Source organism: Schistocerca cancellata, chromosome 3 (genome assembly GCF_023864275.1).
Source record: "Schistocerca cancellata isolate TAMUIC-IGC-003103 chromosome 3, iqSchCanc2.1, whole genome shotgun sequence".
Classification (NCBI taxonomy): Eukaryota; Metazoa; Arthropoda; class Insecta; order Orthoptera; family Acrididae; genus Schistocerca; species Schistocerca cancellata.
Window position 1 is genome coordinate 708,686,766 of NC_064628.1, and position 24,024 is coordinate 708,710,789.

Consider the following 24,024-nt stretch of genomic DNA (forward strand, 5'->3'; position numbering starts at 1 on the left):
CGTCTGGAGCCGTCAACACCGACATTGGATTGTTGATGACTGGAAACATGTTGCCTGGTTGGACGAGTCTCGTTTCAAATTGTATCGAGCGGATGGGCGTGTACGGGTATGGAGACAACTTCATGAATCCATGGACCCTGCATGTCAGCAGAGGACTGTTCAAGCCGGTGGCGGTTCTGTAATGGGGTGGGGCGTGAGCAATTGGAGTGATGTGGGACCCCTCATATGTCTAGATACGATTTTGGTGGGTGACACGTAGGTAAGCATCCTGTCTGATCACTGCATCCATCACGACCTGATCGAGCGGTTCTAGGCGCTTCAGTCCGGAACCGCGCTGCTGCTACGGTCGCAGGTTCGAATCCTGCCTCGCGCATGGATGTGTGTGATGTCCTTAGGTTAGTTAGGTTTAAGTAGTTCTGAGTCTAAGGGTCTGATGACCTCAGATGTTAAGTCCCATAGCACTTAGAGCCATTTGAACCATTCACGTCCGTTGTGCATTCCGACGTACTTTGGCAATACCAGCAGGAAAATGCGACACCCTACACGTCCAGAATTGTTACAGAGTGGCTCGAGGAACACTCTTCTGAGTTTACACAATTCCGCTGGCCACCAGACTCCCCAGAAATGAACATTATTGAGAACATCGGAATACCTTGCAACGTGCTGTTCAGAAGAGATCGCCATCCCCTGGTACTTTTATGGATTTAAGGATAGCCCTGCAGGATTCATGGTGTCAGTTTCCTCCAGAATTACTTCAGACGTTAGTCGAGTCTATTCCATGTCGTGTTGCGGCACTTCTGCCTGCTGGCGGGGGCTCTACATAGTATTAGGCAGGTGTAGCAGTTTCTTTGGCTCTTCAGTGTGTATAGGCTCCTTTATCTGTCGTATTTGGGTCATATGCATGTTGCACACACTCAAGTGGTTTATTCAGTGTGTATGGTATGTAAATGCGGCAGGCTCAAATGGCTCAAAGCACTATGAGACTTAACATCTGAGGTCATCAGTCCCCTAGACTTAGAACTACTTAAACCTAGCTAACGTAAGGACATCACACACTTCCATGCCCGAGGCCGGATTCGAAACTGCGACCGTAGCAGCAGCGCGGTTCCGGACTGAAGCGCCTAGAACCGCTCGGGCACAGCGGCCGGCTAAATACGTTAGGAAAAGGAGACCATAACCACTGGACGCAGTGCTATAGGCTACCCCAACGTCGTACGCACAGCAGTACGTGAATCATTCATTCACATAAATCTACCTCATTATAGAGGTTTATAGTTCTGGAATGTTTAATGGAAGTAAAATAAATCGTATTTGGTTACGATAAACTTGTAGTTTCAATTGAAACCACGTTTCATACTGACATTCTGCACCCAGGCGATGGTGCAGTTTTCGAACAATTGCAAACATCGGGGACAATTAAAGTTCAAGTTGAAATGTATGGGTTAAAGCTACCGATATCGAACGTCGTCTTCAACCCGCGACACAATGATGATGTGGGGTTTGACGTTATATGGCCGCATAGAGAGCTAGAAGACGACATAGACAATGTTTGTTTTCTTCTGTATTACATTTTGGAATGTAGCTTGTTGTTTACACATTTCTGTGGCGGAGCCCGAGATCAACGTAGGTTACAGGGCTTGTGAGTTGGCGAAATCAACGAATGTCATATGATGAGAATAGCTATAATACTTATTATGGTGAGTTATTGGATTTTGACGAGTGGTGGTATACAGGGTGGTCAGAAACAACCCCAAAAGCTTGTAGCGATATTGCAGAGTAGGTTGTGCTGAGAAATAATTGTTAAAAAATTATGTACATTGTGCTGTTTCCGAGTTAATTAGCACAGAAGTTGTCCACTCAGCCGCTGGTAGTGCAAATTCCAGCGGACCGCCAGAGACGGTGTCGCCAAACGTTTACTAAAGCTGAAGAAGAGAGCGATACAAAAATTGGAGATGGGCCGGTACTAAGGATCGAACCCGAGCCAAAGGCTGAGCAGTCTCGTGCGCTATTATTTACGCTATGAGAATAACTGACGTTAATTATATCTGGCAAGCCACTAGAATTTGTGTGCAACGGCCTGTTTGGTTAACGTCAATGTTAATTAACTCCGAAACAACGCCAAGGTATCGAATTCATTTCTTAACAGTTATTTCTCAGCACAGCCTACCCTGAAACACTTTTACATGCTTTCCAGACTGTTTCTGGCCACGCTGTATATCCGCCATTTCGATGTAATTGTGGTCAGAATAGATTGGTGGTATCGGCAGATTCAGTATTTCCACATGTAGTAATCAGGCTGCTGTTAATCTGTCAGAAAGTAAGTCAATATACCCTGTACGGTATTGTAAACGAATACATCAGGATTCCCGAACATTGGAACGACTCACAACCTGCCCGTAGAGGCATGCAGCGGGGAGGGGGGAGGGAGCTTTTGTGATATTTGGAAACTGGAGTAGAACAGCTGGCCGATTTGAAGCTGTACGGATGGCCGTTAGTAGCGCCTGGATAGCTCAGTCGGTAAGAGCACTGGCTGTGACAAGCAACAACCCTGGTTCCAGGCCCGGTTTTCTTCAGCCAGGAAGTTTGAATTTGCGTGTCAGTTTTGCATTACTGAGGTATTATTCGATGAACTCAGCAGAGAGGAGTCTATGGGATGTGCGAAGTAGATATCTGGAATCCATTTCATGGAAATACTGAAAGTAGCGATACCAGTCCTCCCACTTGATCATGATGTTATCAAATTGTGGACATATAGTAGCACTATTCATCAAAATCCATTATTGGATAAATGCGCACTATAATTAGTATTATATGACATGACGTTCCTTGTTTTCGCCAACTGCGATCAAACAGATTTCAACCTAAACTAGATCCCGGGCAACTCTACAGAACTGTCTGTAACCACCACTAATGTCGAAGAAAAATAAATATTGTCAATCTCCAGCTCTACTTCCAATCTGCGTCTTTATGACGTCACACAGCATGACATTACTGCTTGACACTTTAAGGCCGGCATTCAACCGAAGCCCAACCGACTAATGAATCTATAAATGTATTAGTCCGGGACGATCGTGTTAGGCAGTGCACATATTACCGCTTTTGGCTGTTATACCAATCTACTAATGTACTAGTGTAAAAATGTGATTCGCATAAAACGCAACAAAATATCAACAAACATTACGTACGTCAGCGCTTCAGTAGACTTGGATAGCACATTGTACTAGCATTCGGAAGTATTCGCACGGTTTTCGTAAATAGCTTAAAGCTAATGTTCACGTAATCACAGAGACATTTGACTGGTGCTCAGGGAAGTTGCGTGTAATACAAAGTATAACAAATTTAAGATGAAGCGCAATTGAACCAAATGTAATCAAGAAAATGTGGGCATCTAAAAGCCGGAAATAAGAGAGTACAGAAAGTTCTATAAAGATTTCATATTTAATCTCTGAAGATCACGAAAGAAAACTAGTTATCTTAACATGTGACAACAAGCAGTAGATACCAATCACCGGTGCAGATTCTTTACCAACAAAGGATGAAACACGTCTAGTAAAAAATTTTCATTTGGTGAAGGCTTAGGACTGAAAAAGCGAAATAACACTTGTAACAGCTGCTGCGAAAAATGACCACTGAGTCATACAAGTTGTAAAGCACATGTATGTTACCGCAGTTCTCTCTCTCTCTCTCTCTCTCTCTTTCTCTCTCTCCCTCTCCTCCCTTCTCCCTCCCCCACTTGACATAACCACACTTACATTCACACAGACATTATGCTATTGTTGATCGATACCACTCTTACCGACGTCTCACAGTTGGCAACGAAAACGCACGTTTCCGACGGGCACCGGCAGCGGTCGCGCGAGGACCCGTAAATTCAGTGATGCACGCCCGCTGTGACACACCTGCAGAGGCTTGGAATATGAGCGCCCTCTGCCACCGCAGTACAGGACAGCTGGCGGCAGCTACAAGCCCCAGTTTCGGTCGCACTCGCAGTCTTCGACAGTCTTCAGCTTCGTCAGCCTTTGACATTCCGCTCATGCATTAGTAGTGGGAGCCTCACATTGCATGACATTCTTTAGTTTTCTTCTTGTAAGAGCTGCACTTTACTGCTGTTTTTCTTTTGTAAAGTTTCTTTGCGATGGTTGGAGAAAGCTACAAGTTTAGTAAATTATGGTGATTTATGGCTGAAGGTGCTAAACAGGAAGGGCGTCAGCGAAGTTAAATAAAATTTCTGTTTACTGTATTTACGTGTTCGCTAATCATCTCTGCCCCTTCCCGGCTTCCCTATTACGACAGCTGCTGGACCACTCTGTAACCTAGATCTCCTTTTCGTTGTGTGCGAAGTAGTACACAAGTCATACAAATCTATTTTGTAACTAAAATCTTTATTTCTAGCAAATGGCTTTTTACGAATCTGTGTACTAGGTTTTTAGCGTTCCGTACCTCACTCAGTGAAAATGGAACCGATGCAGGGTAATTCCGCTCTCTATCTGTCTGTGCGACTGTTAAAAACTCTTTTCTTCAGGAATGAACAGACGTGTCACTATGAACTTCCTTAGACTCCTACCACATACTAAGGTCTATGGTCCCTTGGCAGTGTAATAAAAGTAAGCTTCTAAGTCAATGCAGTCAAAAGATATGACCATTTATGTCACATATTTGATATTCACTAACTCACTCATCAAAACCTGTAGATACATCCCATTGACATGGAATCATGAAATTTCGCAAGAAGCAACCTTAAATAGTACACGTAAAGGAGAAAAAAATCCGGAAAGTATTAATTTGTAATTTCTTTTGTCATTTGTTATCTGATTTTAAATTAAAAATTAAAACATTCTCGAAAGTTTTGGAACGTCTGCGACCGATATCAATGTCGCTAACAGGCAAAAATCGACGAGATTCTTGATTCGCGGGATGGATGAACTTTTTACACGTAACTAAGTGTGTACAGAGCCCGCAGACAGTGAGTCCTACTAGCATCTTTTCAATTTTTCTTACGTTTATAAGATGTGCGGGTAACAGCAGTTTATTCGGAACGATCAGAAATTTGCGCAATTGTTTTTGTGGAGCGAACTGTAAATTTGAGATCTCTCTAATGTTCTCTGTCTTTTGGCCTATATTAACAAAGAAAGTCATGGAGTTTTAATTATACCCTCGAAAGGTATTTTATTAATTTTTGTCTTCAGTACATATCTGCTGTCCTGGTACTCATTGGAACTCCTGCACATCACAGTACTGCGGTACACCGTTACAGGCGCCATAACGAATCTGTACAGCCCACTGAATGATCTGTATTTGAAGTGGAAGAACGTTACAGGAATCGACACTGAGTTGGTGGAAGTGTGGTGCAATCATACAGCATCATAAGATATGGCGGCGCACACGGTTCCGGGATGATCGAAGAAGTCTAAATTACGCAGTGGGAGACCGTATATCTGTGAAGAAACTGGAATCGCAACAGAAAAGGAGACCATGGTGCTCGAAGAATGTTCCTTATACTCCAGCTGACGGTCTAAAACGTGAAAATCACTGGTGTATCAGTTTTTAGCATTCTGAGTACATCAGAAATCACCGCTCACTGGGTTCCGCGACTGCTCGGAGTAATTCAAAAGCCCGTCGAACAGACACAGTAACAGTAACTGTGTTCGGCCTATTAAGAGGACTGCTTTATACACATAATCATCATGGACGAGTGCTGGGTTATCATTATGATCCCGAACAAAGGAGTAAAGCAAGCAGTGAAACGTGTGGATCCACCAATGCCGAAAAAGGCGAAGACAGAATCATCTTCAGGGGTTGGGGGTTGGGTTGGGTTGTTTGGGGGAAGGAGACCAGACAGCGAGGTCATCGGTCTCATCGGATTAGGGAAGGACGGGGAAGGAAGTCGGCCGTGCCCTTTGATAGGAACCATCCTGGCATTTGCTGGAAATCACGGAAAATCTAAATCAGGATGGCCGGACGCGGGATTTAACCGTCGTCCCCCCGAATCATCGTCAGGCAAGGTTATGTTAAGTGTTTTTTGGGACTGCCATGGGGTGGTCCTAACAGGTCGTGCGCATAAGGGGCAAACCGTTTCCTGTCAAGACGAAGCGTCACACGGGTGTTTTTGCCCTATGAAACCACCTCAGCTTATTCTGCAGAGGATGTGCTCACACATGCTACTTCTCTGTGTTACCATATTTTGCTTCAAACCCCCCCCCCCCTTCTATTTTTTCTACTATCAAGGTACCGGTTGTCTTTTCCCCCTTTCCTCAGTTGAAGAATCTACCAGGTGGCAGGCAATTCCAGATAGATGACGAGATGATTTTCGAGGTGGAACGTACCCATAACAGACAACATGCAGACTTACAAGCCATACCTCCGCTAAGCCATCCACTGTTGGGAAACAAGTGTTAGACTGAAGGGTGAATTTGGAGGAGGGGGGCCGACACCATCACCAAGTATCGGTCACAGCTTGGATGTTTCTTAGGTTATAAATAATACTTTATGACTGTCCATTGTACTTGGGGTAAAGTGTTATACGAACGCGATCTTTTTGCATAAAATAGGTAACAGCTATGTACAGGGTGTTTGTTTTAACCTGAGACAACTAAATATTTCGAAAACGACACATCGTACGAAAAAAACGTTCTAGGTTAAAAGTTAATATTAGTAAAGGGAATGTCTGTGCTACAAATATCCACGTTATAACCACTCCTCCTGCGAGGGCGGGGTCAACTTTGTAGTTTTAAATGCAATTTTTATTGCATATTCTGGTTATATGCCAAAAAAATACGTTTGGGTTACTCAAACCATTATTCCTTGTTTGTGGTAGACCACGCTGTGATCGACAAATATGCATTGTGCTTGCTTTTGCAATTAAGAACCGACACATTTGATTCTACATTTAATTTACAATGAAACTTTTTGTGTTGATATTTATGTCCGAAAGTTACTTTAGTGTTGCAAATTTGACTGTACGGAACAATATGGTCAGCCGTTTCAGTGTCTGGTTGAAAACTACATTTTCGGTGTGTCCCCTTACCTCTCATAATTGAGTGCTTGAAATCGGTTATTATCTATGGCAGGTGCGTCTGTCACTATCACTACAGGGACGTTTTGCCTTAATTCAAAGGCTTCGCGTTTTATTCCTCCGGTAGCAGCTTAGTTCCCAGCGCGAGAGATACGGCAGTTACACGGAAACAAGAACAGGCGCACTTGATATTTGTCGATTACAGCGCCGTCTAAAACTAATGGAAAACAATCGTCTGAGTAAACCGTAAGTATATTTTGGTGCCGCGCGTAGTGGCCACACGGTTAGAGGCGCCATGTCACTGACTGCGTGACCACTCCCGCCGGAAGTTCGCCGGCCGGAGTGGCCGTGCGGTTCTAGGCGCTGCAGTCTGGAGCCGAGAGAACGCTACGGTCGCAGGTTCGAATCCTGCCTCGGGCATGGATGTGTGATGTTCTTAGGTTAGTTAGGTTTAATTAGTTCTAAGTTCTAGGCGACTGATGACCTCAGAAGTTAAGTCGCATAGTGCTCAGAGCCATTTTTGAACCGCCGGAGGTTCGAGTCCACCCTATGGCATATGTGTGTATGTTGTTCTTAGCATAGGTTAGTTAAAGTAATGTGTAAGTCTAGGGACCGATGACCTAAGCAGTTTGCCGGCCGCGGTGGTCTCGCGGTTAAGGAGCTCAGTCCGGAACCGCGGGACTGCTACTGTCGCAGGTTCGAATCCTGCCTCGGGCATGGATGTGTGTGATGTCCTTAGGTTAGTTAGGTTTACGTAGTTCTAAGTTCTAGGGGACTGATGACCTCAGATGTTAAGTCCCATAGTGCTCAGAGCCATTTTTGAACCTAAGCAGTTTTGTCCCTTAAGAAATCAAACACATTTGAAAATATTTTGGTGTGGAATCAGAATATGCAATAAAACTGTGGGTGGGGTGTGGCTACGAAGGGGTGTATTTGAAAATACAACGTTGTCTTCGCGCACGCATGAGGGGTTGTTAGGAGATGGCCACTTGCAGCACAGACATCTATCTGTTTTATTAACATTAGCTTTTCACCTAGAACATTTTTTGTATGATGCACTCTTTAAGAGATATTTATTTCTTTCAAGTTAAAACAAACACCCTGCATCCTTGGAGAATTGCTATGGTTATATTTTATCAAAGCATTGCCATTAAAGCTATGATAAAAAAGCTGTTAGCTTCTTCGTTTTCTTCTGTCATCCTCTAGTTTAAGGTAGATCCGCAGATGACCCACTGCGTGCGTAGTTTTCGTCAGAGTGCGGAGTTGGCCGCTACATGAGAAAGCTCTCAGCCCGCAGTCAGTCGCGAACAGTCTACCTGTCTCCCTTAATCTCACAAATGAGCCAAGACGTTGTCGCTGCCACGTAAGCTCGTGTACGGATAATAGAATCAAGTAATTCACATACGTTACACTAAGATTACTGTCCAGATACAAACGCACTCTACCAGTCTGCTTATGGGAACGGTAGTAACTTCTTTTTCTTCCTTTTTTACTCATCGTTGACAGGAAAGCTGCAATAGATTTCGCATCGCACAATTTCTATTCAGCTTCTCCCTATTGCTACTGTACCAATAATTCCGTTTCATGATCTGTTAGCGGCTTATATAAAATCTTTTTTGTTTTCTTTCAAATATACATCGATGTGTCGATGTACAGCTACTATTATTTTATCGATCGTCGTGGTCCGGCCCGCGTGGCCGTGCGGTTCTAGGCACTTCAGTCTGGAACCGCGTGACCGCTACGGTCGCAGGTTCGAATCCTGCCTCGGGCATGGATGTGTGTGATGTGTGTGATGTCCATAGGTTAGTTAGGTTTAAGTAATTCTAAGTTCTAGGGGACTGATGACCTTAGCAGTTAAGTCCCATAGTGCTCAGAGCCATTTGAACCATTTGATCGTCGTGGGGTAGTGATTAGGACACACGACTAATACCACAAGGAGGCGCTTTCTATAGGTCCAATTCTGTTACCCTGAGTTACAATCACACTCATTTACCTAAGCCATTTTAGACATAATTACTTATAGGCACTAGCGACATACACTACTGGCCATTAAAATTGATACACCAAGAAGAAATGCAGATGATAAACGGGTATTCATTGGACAAATATATTATACTAGAACTGACATGTGATTACATTATCACGCAATTTGGGTGCATAGATCCTGAGAAATCTGTACCCAGAACAACCACCTCTGGCCGCAATAACGGCCTTGATACGCCTGGGGATTGAGTCAATGAGAGCTTGGGTGGCGTGTACAGGTACAGATGCCCATGCAGCTTTGGCACGATGCCACGGTTCATCAAGAGTAGTGACTGGCGTATTGTGACGAGCCAGTTGCTCGGCCACCATTGACCAGACGTTTTCAATTGGCGAGAGATCTGGAAAATATTCTGGCCAGGGCAGCAGTCGAACATTTTCTGTATCCAGAAAGACCCGTACAGGACCTGCAACATGCGGTCTTGCATTATCCTGCTGAAATATAGGGTTTCGCAGGGATCGAATGACGGGTAGAGCCACGGGTCGTAACACATCTGAAATGTAACGTCCACTGTTCAAAGTGCCGTCAATGCAAACAATAGGTGACCGAGACGTGTAACCAATGGCACCCCATACCTTCACGCCGGGTGATACGCCAGTATGGCGATGACGAATACACGCTTCCAATGTGCGTTCACCGCGATGTCGCCAAACACGGATGCGACCATCATGATGCTGTAAACAGAACCTGGATTCATCCGAAAAAATGACGTTTTGCCATTCGTGCACCCAGGTTCGTCGTTGACTACACCATCGCAGGGGCTCGTGTCTATGATGCAGCGTCTAGGGTAACCGCAGCAATGGTCTCCGATCTGATAGTCCATGCTGCTGCAAATGTCGTCGAACTGTTCGTGCAGATGGTTATTGTCTTGCAAACGTCCCCGTATGTTGACTCAGGGATCAAGACGTGGCTGCACGATCCGTTACAGCCATGCGGATAAGATGCCTATCATCTCGACTGCTAGCGATACGAAGCCGTTGGGATCCAGCACGGCGTTCCGTATTCCCCTCCTGAACCCACCGATTCCATAATCTGCTAACAGTCATTGGATCTCGACCAACGCGAGCAGCAATGTCGCGATACGATAAACCGCAATCGCAATAGGCTACAATCCGACCTTTATCAAAGTCGGAAACGTGATGGAACGCATTTCTCCTCCTTACACGAGGCAGCACAACATCGTTTCAACAGGCAACGCCGGTCAACTGGTGTTTGTGTATGAGAAATGGGTTGGAAACTTTCCTCATGTCAGCACGTCTTAGGTGTCGTCACCGGCGCCAACCTTGTGTGAATGCTCTGAAAAGCTAATAATTTTCATATCACAGCATCTTCTTCCTGTCGGTTAAATTTCACGTCCGTAGCACGTCATCTTCGTGGTGTAGCAATTTTAATGGCCCATAGTGTACTACGCTATTTCGATGACTTTTGTGTCGACTTGTTGATAGTAAAAGAAGAAGAAGGTGAAACCGAATACCTCTTTCTGGAAAAGCTAAAGGGGCTGTCTATACCACGTTCCCACTAAAGACATGTCATCATTAAGACAAGTCATCATCAGAGACGCTGCGGTTGGATTTTCAATTTAACCACAGACATTTCCGCACAGTTCAGTGAAGTGCAAGCTTTCTCAGTTGCCTGTCCTTTCCTTGTTGGCGAGATACGTGTGATGGGAGTTAGTTCCGCCGTACCAGGGTTACAGCTGGCTACGTTTGAATCGAAAACAGCCACGCAAGTATGCTCTAGCCTAGCGATTGTGCCACTTATTTGAAGTGATCGCTGGTATCATTCGTCTCACAATGATCCCTGAACGTTTTTTTCTATTCTTGTTCAGCGCTGTACATTTACTGACTGTAATGAGGTAACGATGACCGTCCTCCTTTAGTACTTTATTTTGGGTCAGACTCCTTAGAAATTACACAATGGAATTTTTGTCTGCATTTTCGTAGCGAAACGAAAAGTGGGAAATGGACAAATTGGATGCCAAATTAACCAGCGTGAGGTTTAATTTTGCGAAAAAAGATTTTTAAAAATTGTTCAAATGGCTCTAAGCGCTATTGGACTATCCCATTAACACCTGCTTGTCTTCCTGAATGTGGTTCAAAAATGGCTCTGAGCACTATGGGACTTAACATCTTAGGTCATCAGTCCCCTAGAACTTAGAAACTAATTACACCTAACTAACCTAAGGACATCACACACATCCATGCCCAAGGCAGGATTCGAACCCGTGACCGTAGCAGCAGCGCGGTTCCGGACTGAAGTGCCTCTAACCGCTCGGTCACAGAGGCCGGCGGAAAAAGATTTAATTGCCTGGAAGTAATCAGTATAATTAAGAAAAACGTGGTGATTTGAGAGAAAATTGAAACATTTCACGCAGAGCTCTTGGTGTCTACGCAGATACCTGTTTTCCGCATGAAAAGTTACATTCGTGCGTTATTTAATTGTCAATAAAATTTCTAAAACTAAAAAAATTAAAAGAAAAGCGGTCAAATGGTCTGTGAAATAATTTGTCTAAAAGTAAGAAATAAAACAGATTAGAGAAACATTTGAAATACTTTTGAATGACGCTAGAAATCATGTAAGGTAAATGAAGTGCCGATCAAGAATTTAACGTTCATTCTTTCACTGAGAATCTCATAATTTTAAGGAGTACTAGAGGATATTTGTTTGGTGGATTATGCAAACCGCACAGTCTCATTTGTTGTACGTAATTTCGGGTATTATTCAAGGGGACGTCAAATGTTTCTCCTCTATATTTTATATCTTACTTTTCGGTAAATCATTTCATTAAATATCTGACATTTTTATCAATTTTTTTCGCTTTCGATCACAACTAAAATAGCTTACCACATGAAAATATCAAACTTTCGTTTATACAGTTAGACACTGTGATTTTAAATCAGGAATAGTAGCAAATATAGAAATTTTACTTATTATTATTCTACAGTACGGTAGGAGGGATACATAACTGAATTCTTGAGTTTGGATTATACAGGGTTTGAAATTTGATACAGAGAGCTGCCATCTCTGGGGGCAATAACAGCTGGGTGTCGAGTCCAACTCAGCTCGACTGACAGAGACGATTAAGTATTCAATGCTGCTTCAATTCAACAGCACGAGCGGCAAGCCGTCTTGCGTCATCTTGTTGGAGACATCGTCACTGAGTTCTCGAATGTACGGGGCAGCCACCGACCTTAAAATACCAGTAATGTAGCGGCTGCCTGTCCCAATTACCAGCTATGCGAACCGTAGGCGAGCGTATCGTGTACCCAATGTTATGCCACGGAATCATACCAGACCCGGTGCTGCGCTCATATGATGATGACGAGTGCACACTGGCAACGTTAGTTCTTCTCGGAGCCCCCCATCTTGTTGCTATACACAGAGCAGGAGCTCATGTGAAAAGACGACATGGTGTCAGTGTTGTTGCTAGGCTGGCCTTTTCCTGCTAAAGTATCAAGGGAACAAAACAACAGTTGGCGTGCCTTCAGTCCGTTGTGCTCCTGACGTCGTCACACTATCAGTGTTGATACTGCCTTGCTGAAAACAAGCCCATACCTGACTCAAAACATGTAACATGCCTGTACGATTCTCCATGGCCGAGTGAAAAAAAATGTCTCTCCTTTTGGGTGCTAGTCGCATCAGGTCGTTGAAATCCAGCACGACATTGAGTAAGACCCTTTTGAAGCAACTGATTCCGTATTAGCTAGACAATCATATGACATCGAGTAACGCGAACAACAATATCGAGGAACGATAAACTGCTGTTTCATTAGCTCAAGATCTTTGCACTGTTGAATTCAGACACTTTCTGGTAGACCTTTCACCTTTTCACATCAGAGATAAACGGTCTTCTCGTAAACAATTCAATATTCACACGCGATTTCTGGAAGAGAAAGCAACTGCATAATCGTTCCTTATATTATGCAGTATGTAGGTAATGTTTCATCTATCTACTTTGTCCAGACGTAATAAAATGGTAATCAATTACATATCTAAGAATGTTGTTCACTTCATGCCAATTTGACATTTATTGCATCTCATCTTCCATGTACTGTAATTTTTATGGCCAGGAGTGTACTTTCTCTGCATTTACTTTACAGCCTCTATGCAAACCAAACTACGGTGTATTTAAAAGTATTTGCTGTTCAGTAACTATGAAGGTTGAACATTTGTGACAGAGCTTGTGTTGCATATGTGCAGAATGAAACGACGAATGAAAATTTGTACCAAGGCCGGGATTCGAACAGGGGTCTCCTGCTCACTTGGCAAATGCGGTAACCACTACGCCACCCTGGCACCGTGGGTTTGCACAACTGCACGGACTACGCTAGCACGCCACCTTCCTCGGTTCAAATTCCCATTCACACCTCATCCCACTTGGTATTTCCCCTAAATTGAGGAGGAAGGCGTGCTAGCCACTGTGCCAGAGTGTTTTAGTGATTAGTGCATCTGTCTAGTGAGCAGGAGACCCGGGTTTGAATCCCGCCCTCTGTAAAAAGTTCCATTTGTCACCTCAGTCTGCATATACACATCATAGATATATGAGACCTGAAAAGGTCTCAGGACCCATGTAGTTTCGTTTGATTTCCTGCTGTTTCAGGTGTCAGTACTGTCAACAACGAGATTTTTGTTTTAAGAAGAAAAGTTCCCACGTGGCTTCAAATTTAAACAAGTGTCAGTATCGAAAGTGTTTATGAAGAAATGCAACAAACGTGTACTGACACTTTTTTCGACATGTTCGCCACAGACTGAGACATTTGTCATTATGGTAAAGCTCTATTGCGCCGCGTCGTTATGGTGTGCTGCAGATCCCCATTTCCGTAAGTCACAGAACGTCATGTCTGTGGGGGGACAACAATAAATGTGACTGCATGTTGTGGGGCATTTCAAGTGTTAACAGATCCATTTAAAACTAACTAATGGCAATGGTGCAGCCTGGAGTCGTTAAGCTGAACAGGAGTTTAAATACTACCACATCAACTTCACATCTTCAGCGACTCAAATGGAAGGTGGCGTATCATTCTCCTTGTAGTACAGATTTGGTACCATGTGACTACCACTGTTTCTCGCGATATGAGAAAATATCTCGGGCTGTTGATGTTCCACGTAGAATGAGAAATTCCAGCGTACCGCGAAGATATGGCTAGACAGACAGGCGGAAACATATTTGCAGAACGACTAGTACACGGTTACGACAAGTGTTTCACCCTCCCTGGTGATTAAATCGAAAAAAAGTCTTCCCCTATGCTGAATCTGTAGATAAATCCTTTCTATTACACATCTTAAATTTCCGGTCGTGTTTGAGGACGAAACAAACTGCCCTCATGTTTTGTTGACCTAAATTATCAGTACCCAATGTGATTCAGAAGACTGTGCAGAGGCAGATATTGTGTTTAATGTCGAAGTCTTAACTCAAGTGTTAAACCGTGCATAAGGACACGCTGAAGACTTTCAGGAAAGACAGCTGATCGTTTATATTTGATGTCGAACACACAGTTTAAAGTGTTGAAATTTATTCCTGAAATTTAGCTTAACAGTAATAGGCATATACGCTCTACCTGAAACTACGTATTGAAATCTGTGTTGCACCGGTACTCGGATTTCCTGCTTGGATCGAGCCAGACTTCCACATCTCACACATCTATCTACACTCCTGGAAATGGAAAAAAGAACACATTGACACCGGTGTGTCAGACCCACCATACTTGCTCCGGACACTGCGAGAGGGCTGTACAAGCAATGATCACACGCACGGCACAGCGGACACACCAGGAACCGCGGTGTTGGCCGTCGAATGGCGCTAGCTGCGCAGCATTTGTGCACCGCCGCCGTCAGTGTCAGCCAGTTTGCCGTGGCATACGGAGCTCCATCGCAGTCTTTAACACTGGTAGCATGCCGCGACAGCGTGGACGTGAACCGTATGTGCAGTTGACGGACTTTGAGCGAGGGCGTATAGTGGGCATGCGGGAGGCCGGGTGGACGTACCGCCGAATTGCTCAACACGTGGGGCGTGAGGTCTCCACAGTACATCGATGTTGTCGCCAGTGGTCGGCGGAAGGTGCACGTGCCCGTCGACCTGGGACCGGACCGCAGCGACGCACGGATGCACGCCAAGACCGTAGGATCCTACGCAGTGCCGTAGGGGACCGCACCGCCACTTCCCAGCAAATTAGGGACACTGTTGCTCCTGGGGTATCGGCGAGGACCATTCGCAACCGTCTCCATGAAGCTGGGCTGCGGTCCCGCACACCGTTAGGCCGTCTTCCGCTCACGCCCCAACATCGTGCAGCCCGCCTCCAATGGTGTCGCGATAGGCGTGAATGGAGGGACGAATGGAGACGTGTCGTCTTCAGCGATGAGAGTCGCTTCTGCCTTGGTGCCAATGATGGTCGTATGCGTGTTTGGCGCCGTGCAGGTGAGCGCCACAATCAGGACTGCATACGACCGAGGCACACAGGGCCAACACCCGTTATCATGGTGTGGGGAGCGATCTCCTACACTGGCCGTACACCACTGGTGATCGTCGAGGGGACACTGAATGGTGACCGGTACATCCAAACCGTCATCGAACCCATCGTTCTACCATTCCTAGACCGGCAAGGGAACTTGCTGTTCCAACAGGACAATGCACGTCCGCATGTATCCCGTGCCACCCAACGTGCTCTAGAAGGTGTAAGTCAACTACCCTGGCCAGCAAGATCTTCGGATCTGTCCCCCATTGAGCATGTTTGGGACTGGATGAAGCGTCGTCTCACGCGGTCTGCACGTCCAGCACGAACGCTGGTCCAACTGAGGCGCCAGGTGGAAATGGCATGGCAAGCCGTTCCACAGGACTACATCCAGCATCTCTACGATCGTCTCCATGGGAGAATAGCAGCCTGCATTGCTGCGAAAGGTGGATATACACTGTACTAGTGCCGACATTGTGCATGCTCTGTTGCCTGTGTCTATGTGCCTGTGGTTCTGTCAGTGTGATCATGTGATGTATCTGACCACAGGAATGTGTCAATAAAGTTTCCCCTTCCTGGGACAATGAATTCACGGTGTTCTTATTTCAATTTCCAGGAGTGTATTTCTACCCGTGCACAGTGATATATTAATAGCACAATATCAGCGTCTGAAGTCAATAAAACCACCTTGGCGAACTGCACATCATCTTGAAGCCTCCGACTTTAACATCAACGAAGTATGGAGATGTCAGTGGGAAGAATCGTCAGTGTTCAACGGTCATCTGGTTGAAAAGCTTTCCATGCGGGTTCCAGGTTTCACACTCCCCAGATGCCGGTGGAGAACCATCAACGGCATCCGTACAGGACAAGGGAACTGCGGATATCTAAAGCACAAATGGGGCTGGGCCACATCTCCAGTTTGTGATTGTGGAGCTGCCCTGCAAACAATTAATCACATTGTTGGTGAATGCCCGAAACGAGCCTTTGGGGGATCAATAAATGAGATTCACCATGCATCACCATGCTCAACTGGATCAGCAGATTGGACTTAGAAATCTAAGAACTTGTGTAATGTGTAGATAAGTTAGCATAATACTTTGAACATTTTATTCTGTACATGTACTTGTATTTTGCTATATTTCTTACACTGTATACTCTTAAAATTATGTATTTGAGCCAAGCTCTGTATCATCATACGATAAATAAATAAATAAATTAATTAATTAAATAAATTAAATAAATAAATAAATAATTATTTCGTTTACCCAAACTCGAACATCTCATGAGTCCTGTGCAGGTTTTAGAATCAAGACATCGAGGAGTTACAGACAACCGTTGTGCTCGGATAGCCTCAGTCGTGAGGCGACTGCTCGCGATAAGCGGGAAATCCAGTTAAGAGTTCCGGTCCGGCAAAAATTTCCATATGTTGCTTTAGATAGCACACCTACACCTGTTACAGCTAAGATGCATTTCATGGATAGTCTTGAATATTTGAAACTATAGTTGTCATCAAATAAAAGTACATATAAAGCGAAAGGCCTGTGACTAAAATTCCAACTAACAATCGGAGCATTTGACCCAATTCTGTGGAATGTACTGAGAGCTCCGATCGTCACTTTGAACAATTGCTATGAACTTTACTTGTTGCTTCGGTGTGTAAGTTGTTTATATCAATACAAAACGACACCGTCTGATAAAAAAGGTGAAACACTGAGAAGACATTGCCGGAAGTCCGCATAACTTCTTACACGTACACTCCATCATCGGCTATGTAGACAGGTAGAACGACCGTCAGAATTCATTAGTGCGGTTCGTGTTAGCTGTTGTTACTAGTGTACATAAGGCGCGTGAACAGTGTAAAGGACATGGAGATGACACGTTCTCGTGTGAGAGGACGCTTATGAAAGGGTCCTCCTTGAGAGGCTCCATTTCGCCGGCTGGTCGAATCTTATAGTATTCGGGTTATGGGCAATCGGCTGTAAACCAATGCTGGACAGCATAGGAACGTGAGGACAGGCACTCTTGTCGCCAAAGTTCCGGCTGATCACGTCTGACCAGCGCAAGGGATGATCGCCTAATTGTCTTTTGGGTTCGTTCAGGGGCAGGTGGAGAGTAATACAATGAGAAGCATACGTAATACTTATGTAACTCTGTTTACTTAACTTCAGTTCAGCTGATCCAATTGTACTCCAACAAGTCGGTTATACGGGCACGCTCGTCGTAAATGATAACAGATAGGCGAGGCTAACTAGTAGGCTTCGAACGCGCCTGTTGAACTCCGCTATCCGTCTGGGCTGGCGTCTTTTTTTTCCCTTTATTGAATTTCGATTCCCCCGAAGGGGGCGGGCTGACAGCAGCTAAGTACGCCGTACTTCAGCCTACAGAATTTTTAAAACATAAGAAGAATATCATAAACAATAAAAGCAGGCGATAAATCGGTTACTTAAATGGTAAAACAGCGGAAAATTGTGGAAAGTTTAAACATAAAACAAAGGGTTGGCGATGCTAATAAAATACACAGGAATCAGAGAGGTAAAATAGTAGGCAGACAATTAAAAAACATGGCGACAGTCTGGTTTCTGTTTGCAAGAGATATAAAAATCACACCCAGCAACAGTATGATTTCCGTTCGGAACACTCCGGAAAAGATGCACAACACTGAACACTCACTGGAAACACAGCATTAAAAAGTAGGCACGAAGATGATACATCACAGACAAGGTCAGATGGGGAGGGGGGGGAGAACCTGGACAGATGAGGGGGGGGAAGGGGGAGGAGAGGAAAAACCAAGGGGGGGGGGGTGAACTGACGGAGGGAGAGGACTCATAAGGGGGGCAGGGCAGACGTTAGAGGGAGGAAAACGCACAAGGACTCGGGGGACAGAAGGGAGGCAGAGAATAGGCAGGGAAAAAACAGGATGGAAGGGGGGGGGAGGGAGAGGGAGCCCAGGAAAAGGACAGAGGAAGTGAGGGGGAGGTGAGGTTCAGAGTTGATAGGAGGGATAAATGGAGGGAGAGAGGGCATCATCCAGGAGGGGGAGTCGACGGAAGCCACCTTGGGAAAGGAGATGAAGGGTGTAGAGATGGAGGGTAGGGGGGACACAATGGTGAAGGTGCAGCAGAGGGTGGGGGTTGGAGAGGAGAGGAGTAACCAGGGGATGAGGGGGATCAAGGCGACGGGAGGTGTAGATTATGTGGATATGTTCAAGGAATAGGAGCAGATGGGGGTAAGGAATCAGGTCATAGAGGATCCGTGTGGGGGACGTGAGGCATATATGGAAGGCGTGGCGGAGTGCATGGTGCTTGAGGATCTAGAGGGACTTATAGAATTTGGGGGGGGGGGGTCCAGATATCCAGGTGGGACTGGCATAACAGATGGGACGGATTAAGGATTTGTAGGTGTGGAGGATGGTAGAGGGGTTCAACCCCCATGTCCGGCCAGAGAGGAGTTTGGGCAGTCGGAGGCGGTTGTGGGCTTCGGATTGGATAGAGCGGAGATGAGAGATCCAGGTGATGGTCAATGGTGAGGCCAAGGTAGGTGAGGGTGGGGGAGAGGCAGACACGACGGGCACAGATGGTAAGGGAGAAATCAAGGAGCCGGAAGGAGCGAGTGGTATGACCTATGATGATTGCCTGGATGGAGCCACTGGTTACACCATGTGGCAAAAAGGTCAAGGTGATTCTGGAGGAGGCGTTGGAACCGTTAGAGGGTAGGAGCGAGGGCAAGGAATGCGGTGTCATCAGCATCCTGCAGGAGGTATACTGTAGGGGGGGGGGGCATATCTGCTGTGTACAGGAGGTAGAGGAGAGGGGGGAGGACAGAGACTTGGGGGGGGGGGGGGCTGGCGTCGGTGCGGCCTCCTCTTGTGTCAGCTCGGTGACGGCACTACCCGCGCGTGCAGCAGAGGTGTCTCTGCGAGCTATCCGTAGATTGGCAGGACAGTCACATGAGTCGCTGCTGGCGTGTCGCAAAACCCGTCAAGCGCTCACACCACACGGCAACACACCGCCGTCGGCATGGTTGCCAGTTCAGCCCCTGCAACTACACGACGTTCCGACTCCGACGTTTGTAGCGCGAACTGCAGAGGGCCTTAACGTACGACGGACCACAGTCAGAGGGTGCTTAAATCAGCAAGAGAGGTCGCTCATACCACGAACCTTTTGCTGCATCCGCAAATGTCACGGGCAGCCAATCAGGAAGAAGTGTACCTCCGCCTTACTGGTATTTAGGACTGCGTCCGCGACGATTACGGCAGTTGCGGCGCTGCCAGCCAAGAGAGGAAGTCTGCTGCAGATCCAGCACCGCCGAACGCGCGCCGCAGTCGACGCCAACGGACCTCCCCCCCGCCCCCCCCCCCCCTCCCCTCTCTCTCACTTTCCAGAATCGAGTCTTGGAATCACGTCAGGCGCAGATTAGGTTTCTGTAACGTAGTTATTGGTTTCCAGTATTTGTTTTTCTTCGTAGATTTACTTTTTTCAAGTCAGAGACGTTGTGGCAAAAAATAAGATCCTCTGTTAAGAGTGGTCTCTTTGCTTCCAAACGCACAGACACATCGAACAACTGTTGCTAAAAACCGCCATCTAACTGGCGTAGCATCCAATCGACATTCCACGCTTCGCATCTAGACTGTGAATAATATGTCTTGAATGTAATGCCACCAGCACTACGCCAAGCGATACCATTGTATTGGTAAGGTGGCGTGTGATGGCTGATGAGTAGTGTTTATCTTTTTCTCTTTGGACGTGCTTGTCGCAACTGATGAGTGGACTCCACTAATCTGGTCTGAACATAGGGGAAGGCAGGCAGTGTCAATGCCATGTTGGTGGCCCTGGCTCTGGCTGCTCTGTGGTCTGCCGGTCTCTCTCCTCTCTCCCTCTATGTGTGTGTGTGTGTGTGTGTGTGTGTGAGAGAGAGAGAGAGAGAGAGAGAGAGAGAGAGAGAGAGAGAGAGAGAGAGAGAGAGAGAGAGTGTATGTTTATCACGCTTGTTTATTATGCAAATGCGTCAGAAGCAGTTTCAGGCACTGGGTACGCCTCCACTACAATAACACAGAAGAGAGCCATTGCAGCATGGTTAGGCCGGTTGCTTCTCTCTGCATGGGCAACCATCCGTAATATCCTGCCTCGGAAATCGCTGAACTGGAGCGAATAATGGCAGACACGCTATCCAAATTATCTAACCATGAGTTCAGGCCGACAGAGAATTTCTGGAAACGAGGCAAACGGCGCTATTTTTCTTTTGAAAGGTGTGCGATCCAGTACATAGAGAGAAACCAACGGTCGCAATGCTGAGTCTCAGGTAACGGTGGTTAGGCAATTCAGAAACTGTCCGAAGCCTTGCTTATATTGAAACCCAAGTAACTGTTTATTAGGATGCCCACCATGAATTCCTCCCCAGTGTCAACTTTTTCATCTCATAGTAGCAAATACAGTCTACGTCCTCAACAATATGATGGATGTATTTCAGTCTCTGTCTTCCTATACAGTTTTACCCTCTATAGCCCTCTCTAGTATCATAAATGTTATTCCCTTATGACTTGTAATCCCATCTCTTCTTCGTATCAGTGTTTTCCACATACTCCTTTCCTCGCCGATTTTGCGGAGAACCTCCTTATTCTTTACATTAACAGCCCACTTAGTTTTCAACATTCTTCTGTACCACAACATCTCAAATGCTTCGAATACCACACAGCGCTGTGCTATTTGGGAGCTAGGGACGTTTATCTCCGAGGGCATTGCCCCGGACGCCACAGTCCAGTTACGCCTCTGATATTATCGCTGGATAATTTTTTTTTAATTGTTCGTTGGATTATTTCCCCGTGTGCTCTTAGAGTAAACGAAACAAATTTCGACCTGACGCCGTTCTCAACAATAGAGGGGTCTCTCCAACCGCCCACGCCGTTGCTTAGCATCAGTTTGAGACGAATTAAATGGCAAGAAACACGAATGTTTCTGTCCTCAGCCAGCAAAAGCTTAAGAAAACTTTGAGATCCAGCCAGAGCACGGAGCAACGATCAACAGTACCAGCCAGAAGGTAAGCCTTCAACTAGCATATGATTTTTGTAATCATTGGCATACAAAATACGGATCTAGTGAAGCAGGGGATACAACTCGTCGGCTTTGACCAATAACGTCGTACATTAGTCATAGATAGTAATGTCTTCACTTCGATGCATAGATAATTAAACAGTTCTGTGTTCCATATAAGCGCTATCATTGTACATTAAAATAATTGAATGTGAATCTAAAAGCGATCGCTTGGTATTCATTAAATTATTCATCGTGTAATTTAATTAAATTAATTGGTTGTTTCTTATTCAAACGGTACTTAATTTTATTCGTAATGACATTGAGGTAATTTGGAGTATTAGTTTGTTACTGTAGAACAATTTTTAGTGTCTCATTTACGGTTATAGGAATGGATTTGTCTGTTGCAATGAATCTTGACGATTTAGGAGAAGCTATGGGCGACGATATATTGACCACAATTTGTTTCTTGCAAATGTGTGGTCTTATTGCTGAATACGTCCGATGTCGTGAGTGCGGCGAACATATGCGCCTCACCAGTGTATCAAGCCGCCGTACTCACGACTTATTTGTATGAAGGGGCAGCAGAGGCCGGTTGTGGCGATCTATTAGGAGGGGAACGTGGTTCGAGAGATCTAAGCTCGCCCTGAGAGACATAATGAAAATCACTGTTGGTGTTTAAGATACCCTGTGTGGCTCTGTGTGAATGAATGTCGTGTGAGTTAGCGTACGTAGTGGACTGGTACTCGTTTTGTGGGGAATATATGAAATATAGGGGGCCGTTGGAGGGGGGGGGGGGGGTTACGGTCGAAATTGACGAGTCGCATTTTGGGAAATGGAAGTACAACAGGGGGGAATCTCCGGTGGGATTATGGGTATGGGGGGCAGTAGTTTCAAAATTGGCTTCAAATGGCTCTGAGCACTATGGGACTTAACATCTGAAGTCATCAGTCCCCTAGAACGTAGAGCTATTTAAACCTAACTAACCTAAGGACATCACACACATCCATGCCCGAGGCAGGATTCGAACCTGCGACCGTAGCGGTCACACACATCCTGCCTCGGGCATGGATGTGTGTGATGTCCTTAGGTTAGTTAGGTTTAAGTAGTTCTAAGTTCTAGGGGACTGATGACCTCAGATGTTAAGTCCCATAGTGCTCAGAACCAGTTTGAAAGACTGTTAGTAATAGCGGAGACGAAATAAACAACACATCTACAATTTGTATCCCGTGTTCCATTTAGGGTTTACTGAAGCGGAGGATACATCGTTCAAGTGAAGGACAGGACAGTAACGCTAGTGAAAACGAAGAAATCGTATTCTGTGCTGTACTTAAGCAACACACTTCGAATGAGCTTTTGGTTTCTATCGGGTGTTTCATTTACGGTTTAGTGAAGCAGGGGATACATAGTTCAAGTGACGAACAGGACAGCAATGCTAGTTAAAACTAAGAAATCGACGTACGCTAAACTTGTATCCCGTACTGTACTTAAGCAATACAGTTCGAAAGAGTTTCGAGATACAACTGACATACATGTAACGTGATGTATTCTTTGCTAGTAATATACTTCATTCATTTCTTTCCATTGTATTTTGCGCAGAAATACTAAGATACAAACATGTGATATCGTTAACGTGAAAATACTAAAGTATATCTGAAGTACAGTTTTTCTCTCTTGCATTCCTTTGTTTCTGAACATTCTGCTCCGCTCTTTCATCTTTGTGATACATGCTCTCTGGCCAATTCTGACGTCATTGGTCAAAGCCGACGGGTTGTATCCCCTGCTAAACTAGACCCCAAAATACAGGCGTCAAAGCATTTGCACCTTTCTGCAGACGCATGACATGAATTCTCACAAAAATGCATGTTTAATGAATATGGAAATCTTCGGGATAGTTCGATTTTGCAGACCTGTCATTTAGACTGTGAATCACGGTTTTGTCTGAGGCAGTATGTTTACAAATCTTGCAATTACAGGAAAATCTGAAATCTAAAAATTATGCTTTCTCCTACAAAGTGATCATGCCAGGCGCTTTCTGTATTTGCTCTTATAGACAGCCTATTGTGCGACAACTTCAGTACACCACGATGAAATTGTAAAACAGCTTTTTCATGCACGTGTCATGAGAAAGAATATATCAGGTTATAAGAATATCTAAAGCACTGCAGATGAATTTCGTCCAGTAAGCTGCTTACGTATAGTTAAATAATGTAGGACAGCATTATTTCTTTCTGCCAGTGTGCACCACTTAACTACGGTGTGCATACATTTTCTCGGTGAAATTCGAACTGCTAAAATATGTTGATTCCTCTCACTGACAACTTAGAGGATCAAGTGGTACCCTGCACCAAAGGCCTGACACTCCAATCGTAATTGTTTAATGCTGTGTTTCACTCAGGTGGCACTAATTTGTAGCAATATCATTAGCACATGACATCTTACGCTAATGTGTACTTTCTGTTCTAACTCAACAGGCAGTTCAATGGACGACGTGCG

At 45.2% G+C, this 24,024-nt stretch overlaps 1 protein-coding gene across 1 annotated transcript in view; it reads right to left on the reverse strand.

The window, feature by feature from the left end:
* LOC126176528 (rap guanine nucleotide exchange factor 4-like) overlaps nt 1-24,024 on the reverse strand; it is a 222,481-nt gene that overhangs the window by 57,391 nt on the left and 141,066 nt on the right. The window lies entirely within an intron of this gene.